Here is a 9,687-nt window from a genome sequence, read left to right as displayed (position 1 = left end):
GGGAAATAAGTGAGAATGGCGCAGTCTTAGCTTTAGGGGATTGTCCTTGACTGGTTGGCTTTTCCATTCTGGAACAAAGTCCTTGAGAACGGCGTGTGGGTCAGCGGGCCGGACGTGGGTGTAGTGGACCCAGGGAGTAATCCTGTCGACCTTGAGAGTGGTGGGAGTGGTCAAGATGACGATGTAGGGTCCCTGCCAGCGAGGTTGAAGTGTCTGGTGTTAGTATCTCCGCACGTACACCCAGTCACCTGGCCGATATCGATGGGGGTCTGGGGATGGCCCAGTCTCGTAGAGGGCCCTCGGCTTAGGCCATACCTGCTCATGGGTTCGTTGTAACATTTGGAGGGAGAAAAGGAGTTGGTGATCATCAAACTCAGCAAGCACCTCAGGTTTTTTGTTGTTTTTTTTTTTAAGATTTTATGTTATTTATTCATCAGAGACACAGAGAGAGAGAGAGGCAGAGACACAGGCAGAGGGAGAAGCAGGCTCCATGCAGGGAGCCCGACACAAGACTCAATCCTAGAACTCCAGGATCACGCCCTGGGCCCAAGGCAGACACTCAACCCCTGAGCCACCCAGGCGTCCACACACCTCCCCATTATTGGGGATAATAGGTGGAGGAAGACTGACCATGATCTCGTAGGGAGTCAGTCCCATCTTATATGGGGAGTTCCTCACCCTATATAGGGCAAAGAGGAGGAGAGTCACCCAGTCCCCGCCAGTCTCCAGGGCTGATTTAGTTGAGGTCTCCTTTAATGTTCTGTCCATCCTCTCTACCTGTCCTGAGCTCTGGGGCCTCTATGCACAATGTCATTTCCAATCTGCCCCAAGTACTAGGGCCACTCCCCGTGTTACCTTAGAGACGAATCCTGGGCCGTTGTCTGATCCGATCTTAGCAGGAAAACCATACCTTGGTGAGATGTCTTCCAGCAGTTTCTTGGTTGTGGTCTGTGCCGTTTCATGTTTGGTGGGAGATGCCTCTGTCCATCCTGAAAAAGTATCTATAAACACTAGTAAATACCTGCATCCGTATTTTCCAGGTTTCACCTCAGTGAAGTCCACTTCCTAGTAGGCTCCTGGGCGGTCCCCCCGGAGCCGGGTTAGATCCATGGGCGGTGGCATTAGATAACCGGCATGCGTGGCAGCTCCCCACAATCTGCTCCATCTTTGCTCGAGAGTCTTTAATAGTGATCTTTGCATGTCGTATGAGGTCTTCCATTTTCCTTGTTCCCATATGAGTCCCCCTGGTGCATTCTGGACAGGCCTCGCCGTCCTAGTTCCTCTGGCAGGATGATGCTGGAGTCTGCGGCCCTCCCCCAGCCACGCAAGCACTGGGTCACAGGCAAGCGTTTGATCCAGTGTAAGTCAGCATCACTATAGTTGAGGGTGTCAGACAGGGTCAGTGCCCCCAGATCGAGTAGCTGGTTGCTAAGACCTGGGTCACCGTAAGGGCCTGCCTCCTTTGCTTCTAAATCGGCTAGCCGGTTTCCCCTGGCTACTGGGGTGTCTGCTCTCTGGTGCCCTGGACAGTGGATGATGGCTAGGGCCTTGGGCAGCCAGAGGGCCCGCAGGAGTTCAAGAATCTGTTTTCTTCTTAACAGTCTTTCCCTCTGCTCTCAGAAGCCCCCTCTCCCTGTAAAGGGCTCCGTGGATGTGAGCAGTGGCGAGGCCTTCCCTGCTGTCGGTGTGGAGGTTTATTCGTTCACCTTCCCCCATGGTCAGCGCCTTTGCCAGTGCGGTCGGTTCTGCCCATGGAGCCGAAGCTCCAGCTGCCAGTGGCTCCGCCCAGACGGTCTCCATTTCCATGGTTACGGCTGCCCCCGTGTACCTGACTCCTTCTCGACAAAACTGCTGCCGCCCCTGTACCAGGTGGCATCCGCGTCCCACAGTGGCTGGTCCTGGAGATCAGCTCTGATTCCGTGCACCTGTGCCAAAATTTCTTGACAGTCACGCAGAGGGGGTCCCAGTCTGGGTTAGGGAGTAGCGTTGCCGGATTCAGGGTTGTTGGTGGCTTAAATAAAATTCTGGTGGGGTTCAGCAGCAGGCTCTGATAATAGGTCAGGCAGGCATTGCTGATCCAGCGGTCCGGGGGCTATTTGAGTTCCCCTTTAATAGCGTGTGGGGTGGTAACATGCAGTTCCTGCCCCATGGCCAGCTTGTCTGCGTCCTTGGCCATCGTGGCCACCGCAGCAATAATTTTTAAGCATGGGGGCCATCCAGCGGCCACCATGTCCAGCTTTTTGGAGAGATCAGCTATGGGTCTCTTCCGGGGACCTAAGTACTGGGCAAGGACCCCTTTTGTCACCCCGTCTTTCTCGTCCACATACAAGTAGAAGGGCTTGGCTAGATCGGGCAACCCGAGAGCCGGGCAGACAGCAAGGTCATTAAAGTCTCTGTTAATGGCCCCTGTCCATTCAAAATTTTGCTGGTGCCTGGTGGCCTCATAGAGGGGTCTGGCTATCTCGGCAAAACCCGGAATCCGTAAGCGACAGAACCCTGCTGACCCCCGGAATTCGCGTACCTGGCGGATGGTTTGCAGCTGTGGGATCCTTGAGACGGTTTCCTTCTGTGCATCCGTCAACATCTGTGTCCATCCTTTAATTCGTACCCAAGGTAGCTCACCTCTGCTCTGCAGGTCTGGGCGTTTTTAGCGGAGGCCCGGTACCCTAGGGCCGCCATGGTCTGGAGCAAGGCCCTGGTGCCTCGCAGGCATGTGGCCTGGTCCTCCGCCGCCAACAGGGGATCATCTACATATTGCAATAAGGTTAAATGAGGGTGCTTGGAGCGGGACTCACCCAAGTCTTCGTGTAAGGCCTCATCGAAGACGGTCGGTGAATTTTTGAATCCTTGTGGTGGTCGAGTCCAGGTGAGCGGCCGTTGCTGCCTTTCTCGGGGTCCGTCCGCTCAAAGGCAAAGAGGTCTTGGCTCTTGGGTGCTAAAGGCAGGCTGAAAAGGGCGTCTTTTAAATCTAATACCGTATACCAGGTTTTGTCTGGAGGCAGGGTGGAGATGAGGGTGTATGGGTTTGGGACCGTAGGGTGCATATCCTCTACTCGCCGGCTGACTTCCCTCAAGTCCTGGACGGGCCTGTGATCCTTAGAGTGCGGTTTCCGCACCAGCGGCAAGGGAGTGAGTGGTCCATGCGGATCGGCAGGGCCTCAATATGCCCGAGGCCAGTGGTCGCCCTATGTGGGGTGTGATTCCCATACGCGCTACAAGAGGCATGGGGGATTGGGGGATTGGGGGACCCTGACAGGGTCTGCCCCCGGCCTTAGTTCTATGTATATGGCCGGTCGGTGCCGGCCCAGCCCAATTCCCCCGGTTTCTGCCCGTGCCTGGGGAAATTCCCGCAGCCAACGGTCAATGTCAGTCACTGGGGCTGAGGGCGTTTGGTGGAGACGATATTTGTCTTTTAAACTCAGGACAAGCACCTGACTCGGGTGCTGCTCCTTGTTTAGGATTTTTTCCCCTTCGGGGTGGAAGCAAATTTGTGCCCCCATCTTGGTGAGCAAATCCCGACCTAACAACGGGTAGGGACACCCAGGGATGACCATGAAGGAGTGGGATACCCGGCCCGTGCCGAGATCCCCAGTTCTCCGGGTAGTCCACGAGTACTGTTAGGGGCCCTCGGCCCCTTGTACCGTGAAGTCTTGTTTGCCAATTTCCCTTGGGATTGTAATAAAACCGACTGTTGTGCCCCAGTGTCCACTAGGAATTTAACAGGTTGCTCCTCCACTCTGAGAGTTACCCTGGGCTCGGGGAGGGGTGCCGAACCCCGATTCCCCTGGTCGCCCAGGTCCTCCATCTCCAAGATCTTGGCAGGGGCCTTAGGTCTTTTGTTAGGGCAGCTTTTCACCCAGTGGCCCTCTTCTTTGCAATAAGCACATTGGTTTTTGTTCAGCTTAAGGCGCTCCCGATGGGGACCAGGGCCATCCTCCTTACCTGTCCCTGAAGCCAGCTTCTTGAGGTGCCTCCGTCTTTCCTGTGGGTCGTCCATGGTTGTGGCCAGCAGGATCTTGGCCAGGTTTCGGGTCTGCCGGTCACTTAGTTTGGTTTGCTGCTCTTCCGGGCTTTATTATTATTATAGACTCATTCTGCTACTATCACTAAGCCCTGCAAGCTCTTCTCTCCCAGTCTCTCTACTCTTTGCAATTTCCTTTTAATGTCCGGAGCGGCCTGATTAACATAAGCCATGATAATTGCGGCCTTTGTTTCTGGGGCTTCTGGGTTCCTAGGGGTGCACTGCCTAAAAGCCTCCATGACTCTAAGAAGGCTGCTGGACTCTCGTCCTTACCCTCTCACATCATAGACCTCGGCCAGATTGGTCGGCTTGCGTGCGGCAGCCTGGAGACCTGCCCCTAGAGTCTGGCGGTGGACCCGAGTCTCCTTACCTTCAGCCGAGTTGTAGTCCCAGGTGGGGTGGCATAAGGGGAAGGATGAGGTCTAGGTTTGGAGTCAGCTGTCTGTCCCCTCCCAGGACAGACTTCCGGGCTTCCACCTGAATTCATTCTCTCTCCCCGGTGGTGAAGAGAACCTGCAAGAGCTGTTGGCAGTCCTCCCAAGTAGGCTGGTGGGTAAAGAGAACAGGATCTAAAAGCCCAATTAGATCTCTCAGATTATCAGAGAACTTTGCATTTTGGGTTTTCCAATGATATAAATCACTGGTGGAGAAAGGCCAATATAACATTAGCTGTTTGCCAGTCTCGTCCTGCGGGGGAGCCCCATGGCCCGGAGGGGAAGGGCGGTGGAGTCGGCCAGCCCCGCATTCGGAGGTGGGGCCGCCTGGTGGGTCTGACCGTGTGTCCCTGCCGCCGGCCCTCACATAGGGACTCCCTCATGGGGGGGGCCCTTCTGCAGCCCCCAGTGCCTCCAATGGGGGGGGTGGAAGGGGGAGGTTTGCCCAGTAGGGTGCAGGAGAATCAGGTCCTCTGGGGAGGAATCCTGCAAGACCGGATAAAGGGGCACTTGGGGCATAGAGTCGGTCTCCTTCTCAGCTTCCTGCAAGGCTAGAATCTCGGTGGGTCCTGCTTTGGGGGGTAGAAATGGTTTTAGCCAAGGAGGGGGATTCTCGATCATGTCCTGCCAGATCAGGATGCAGGGAACCTGGTCAGAGTGGCCGAGCGGTTTGTCCCTGGAGATCATGACCTTAACCTGTAAGATAGTAGGTAGGTGGAAAGTTCTTTCTCGGGGCCATCCCACGCCAAAGGTTGGCCATTCTGACATGCAATAAATTTGGAATCTCTCTCTCCGTATGTCTGTGCTCAGAATACGAGCTCTTTCCCTAACATCCGAGAAGTGGGAGAGCATAAGAGATGGGGGGTGGTTTCTGTCTCCCCCATTATGTCCCCAATCCACACCAAGACAGTAAAGACAATTAACAAGGACACAACAACACAGACAAATGCACAAACAGTTAACAGGGACATAGTAACACAGACCAATGTTCCAATGCCACCACAGAGACAAAACAGAAAGTAACCCGAAGGGCTGGCAGCCGGCCCTCCTTACAGACGAGGATCCCCGTCCCCCTTACAGATGAGGACCCCCATCCCCCTTACAGATGAGGACCCTGTCTTCCAGGCGGGGGCAAGGGACGTCTCCTCAAGACCCCCGGTCGACGGCCCGCCAGCGCATCTGCCTAAGCCAATGTCGACCCCATACAGATTGTACTTTTTCCTACAGGTAAAAGTACAGTGTAGAGCTCTCAGAGAATATGCGCAGGAAAAGGTGGAAAAAGTTGAGTGCACTCACCACGTGTGCAACCCTCCGGATGGGGTCCTGGAGGTCTCTTGGATCCCGGACGAGCCCCCAAATGTTGTGCCCAAGATTACGTATCTGAGAAACCACCGAGGAGCCGACACCGATGCAAACACATGAGGGATGATTTACAAGCTCGAGCCTGGGTCCACGTGTACCCGACACGGCGGAGCAGGGACTTGGACCCCAAGGTGGGTTTCAGCCGAGTTTTAAGGGCTGGTCTGGGGGACCTCCAGGAGGGGGGGAGGAATTCCTCAAGTTCTGTTCTCATTCTGATATGGGGCTTTCTAGGGCGTTAAGCTGTAAGCTGGTTTGTTTTTTTTTTTGTTTTGTTTTTTTTCCTGTAACTGAAGTAAAGTTCAGCTCTTACCCAGGGGCCTGGGATGGCTGGACTGTGCTAACACTGAACTTAAGGTGGAATGGCCTCAATTCTCTCAGCTCACACCAACGTGAGCACCCGCAGGCCCACGTGGGGAGCCAGGACCCCCGGAGCCATGCTTCCTGTGGTCTGCGGACAACCTGAGGAGGTGTCCGTGATCCAGGCCAGCAGTGCTGGTGCACAGTCCCTGGGACCCCCCACCCCCACTGGGGGGACTGTGCCAGCATCACCCTCAGAAGCAGACAAATGAGCGGCTCCGCTGCCACCTCGATCTCGGCCCCAGGAGGGGGGACTCCCGGGAGTAAGACAAAGCCTCCAAGGTGGGATCATGACCTTACCTTCAGAGGTTCATTTAACATTTGTACAATTGGGATTGGGGATCCCTGGGGGGCCCAGCGGTTTAGCACAGCTTTCAGCCCAGGGCGTGATCCTGGGGTCCTGGGATCGAGTCCCGCGTCGGGCTCCCTTCATGGAGCCTGCTTCTCCCTCTGCCTGTGTCTCTGCCTCTCTCTGTGTCTCTGTGTCTCTCGTGAATAAATAAATATTTTTTTAAAAATTTGTATGATTGGGGATCCCTGGGGGGGCTCAGCAGTTTGGCGCCTGCCTTCGGCCCAGGGTGTGATCCTGGAGACCCGGGATCGAGTCCCACATCGGGCTCCCTGCATGGAGCCTGACTCTCCCTCTGCCTGTGTTTCTGCCTCTGCCTCTGTCTCTATCTGTGTCTATCATAAATAAATAAATATTTTTAAAAAAAATTTGTACGATGACTTGGTTTACATCTTTTGTATTTTTCCCCCCAAGCACCTCCCACCACTTTTAGGAAAAAGTAGAAACCTCGACTCTGCACCCCCGCCCTCCGTGCTTCCTGTGGGCCCATCCCCTCCCACCGGGGGTCCCCAGGAGCTGGGAGCCCTGCACGCACCTCCACACGCGGGGAGGCCTGGGGTGCAGGGTACTCACTCCGGCAGGCACCCCGCAGCTCGGGGAGCAGGACCCCAGAACCCAGGCGCCAACAGGGCCACCCCCCAAGCTTCGGGGTGATGACCCTCCCTCTCTTCTGTGAGCCTCTGGGGCCTCCCGCGCTCCTGGCCCGGCAGACGCTCGTCACCTGGCCTCCTCCTCCATCGTGTTGCCTGCTGTGTCTTCTGTCTGGGAGCAAGTGTCCGTCTTCCCATCGGGGTCTGACTCCCGAATGACCTCATCATGACTAATCACATCAGCAAACACCTGACTTCTTCTTTTCTATCTAAGATTTTATTTATTGATTCATGAGAGACCCAGAAAGAGGCAGAGACGCAGGCAGAGGGAGAAGCAGGCTCCATGCAGGGAGCCCGAGGCAGGACTCTATCCCGGGACCCGGGGTCACACCCTGGGCAGAAGGCAGGTGCTCAGTCACTGAGCCACCCAGGGGCCCCGAAGACCTGACTCCTAAATAAGGTCACGTTCACAGGTGCTGGGCTCAGGGCTGGAACCTAGCTTTTTAAGGACGCAGCCCAACCCGCAGCACTGGGTGGGCAGGGACCAGTAAACCCACACCGCAGACTCACACTCGGTGACGATGAAGGAGCCGGTGACGGTGACCGAGGGAGCAGATGCCCCGCCCGCCACCCCAGGAGCGACCCTCAGCTCCTCCCACCAGACTCGAAAACCTGCAGCTCAACCCACAGGACCTCATGCATCACGACCCACCTCACGCAGCTGGAGCCCGGTGCCGCTCAGAGACCGTGAAACGGGAAGCCGGGCGCAGAGCTCTCGGAGTCTTGTGACTCTAAGTGAATCCTGGCACAGCCCCACACGTTCCCACCGGTAGAGACAAGAACCCAAGGACCACCCGCGCCTGAGCCCACCCTGACCAAGCGGGTCCAAGCACGCCCACTGGGTTTGCTCCATGTCTACACTCTCGGGATTATCCGGAAGCAAATCCCCAACATGACCACATCATCTCCTTCATAAATATCCTGATGAGAAGTTTTTAAAGGATTTTACAGACAGAAATGACACAATCCTACTGGGTTCTAGAAAAATCAGTCTCAGGGACGCCTGGGTGGCTCAGCAGCGGAGCGTCTGCCTTCGGTTCAGGGCATGACCCCGGGGTCCCTGGATCGAGTCCCGCGTCGGGCTCCCTGCGAGGAGCCTGCTTCTCCCTCTGCCTGTGTCCCTGCTTCTCTCTCTCTCTCTCTGTGTCTCTATGAATAAATAAATAAAAATCTTTTAAAAAAAGAAAAAGAAAAGAAAAATCATCCGGTTCCCAGTAGAGAAAGATAAGAAATGAGTGGAGGCCAAAGGGGACTCCCAGACGCCCCACATGTGCACACAACACGCAAGCTGTGCACTAGCCTGACGAAGCTCAGCCCCGGCCGGAGCTCCGGGAGGTGAGGCCCCCGTGGCCCGGAATCTTCAGGAACGGGGCCTCCTTAGGCCTGTCCCAGCGAGATCAGCGAGATGGTAGGAAGGCATCCAGGGACCCAGCTGGGGTCACCCGCGGGCCGCCCGCCTCCCTGCAGCAGTGCTCACAGCTGGCCACTGGGTGTCAGGCTCGGGCTGCGTTGCAGGAACCACGCACCGAGGTCTGGGGATCCCGCCCCTGTACCCCAGTCTCGGAAGGCTGCCCCTGGCTGGACGGCCGAGCTGAGGGGCCGCCTGAAGAGGGGGTGTCACGCTGCTTCGGACCATGGCGGCCTCCTGGTTTCCAGTTCCCGGCCCAACGAGATCCCCCAGCGCACCCACCTGCAGGACTCCACCTGCACCTGGCTGCTCCCGCCCTGAGGGTCCCCCCGCCGCTCCCCGTCCTGCTCACAGCTCACAGGAGGCCACTATGGGTTCCAGGCGTCCCTCTGAGTCGCCCGAACCCCAGGCCGAAACCCCAGAGCAGCCCAGAGCGCCCCGGGCGGGGGGCGCAGAGCCCTTCCAGCCTCGGCCCGCACCAGCCACCGCCAGGGCAGGAGAAGCGGGGGCCCCGGCTCAGAGCACCTGAGACCTCACCCTGGGTCACAGCAGACACAGGCAACGTGGCACGGCCGGTGCAGGAGCCGGCGGCCAGGCCAGCCCCGAGCCCTGAGGGCCCCACGCCTCCCCTGCGCATAGCCCCGGCCCGCAGCTGCCTCCACAGCCTGCACACCCGGCCGGCACACGCACGCTCGGCCACACCTGCACGCACAGCCCGCGCCGCCGACCACCTGAGCTCCTCAGGTCTTCCTCTCAGCAGAAAGCCCGCCTGCCGCCCCTCCCTCCCTGGGCCCCCGGCTCAGCGCGTTGGGGGGCCGAGTGCTCCCAGACCCCACGGGAGGCAGGAGCCGAGGCGCGTGTCCCGCAGGACGCGTGACCAGAAGGGCCCGGACGGGTGGCCTCCTGGACGCGAGGCATCCCTCCCACGACTGGAGCTCGGGCTCTCTGGAGGGCGGGGCAGGGCTGTGTCCTTGGCTGGCTCCTTCCCCTGACCCGGCCCCAGGGACCAGAGCCAAGCCGAGCTGTGTGGGTGTGTGTGTCCCGCGTGGAGGGACAGGCCCTGCCCACCTCCGGAGCCCTCCCCTGGCCCGGCCTCTGCCCTGAAC

General features: G+C 57.7%; 1 pseudogene; it reads right to left on the bottom strand.

Annotated features, from left to right (window-relative positions):
- Positions 1-772: 772 nt before the first annotated feature.
- Positions 773-9,218, bottom strand: LOC106557668 (annotated as a pseudogene).
- Between the last annotated feature and the right edge of the window lie 469 nt (positions 9,219-9,687).

This window comes from Canis lupus, chromosome 24 (genome assembly GCF_011100685.1).
Source record: "Canis lupus familiaris isolate Mischka breed German Shepherd chromosome 24, alternate assembly UU_Cfam_GSD_1.0, whole genome shotgun sequence".
Classification (NCBI taxonomy): Eukaryota; Metazoa; Chordata; class Mammalia; order Carnivora; family Canidae; genus Canis; species Canis lupus.
The sequence above is the reverse complement of the archived record's forward strand: the minus strand, read 5'-3'. Positions and strand labels throughout refer to the sequence as shown.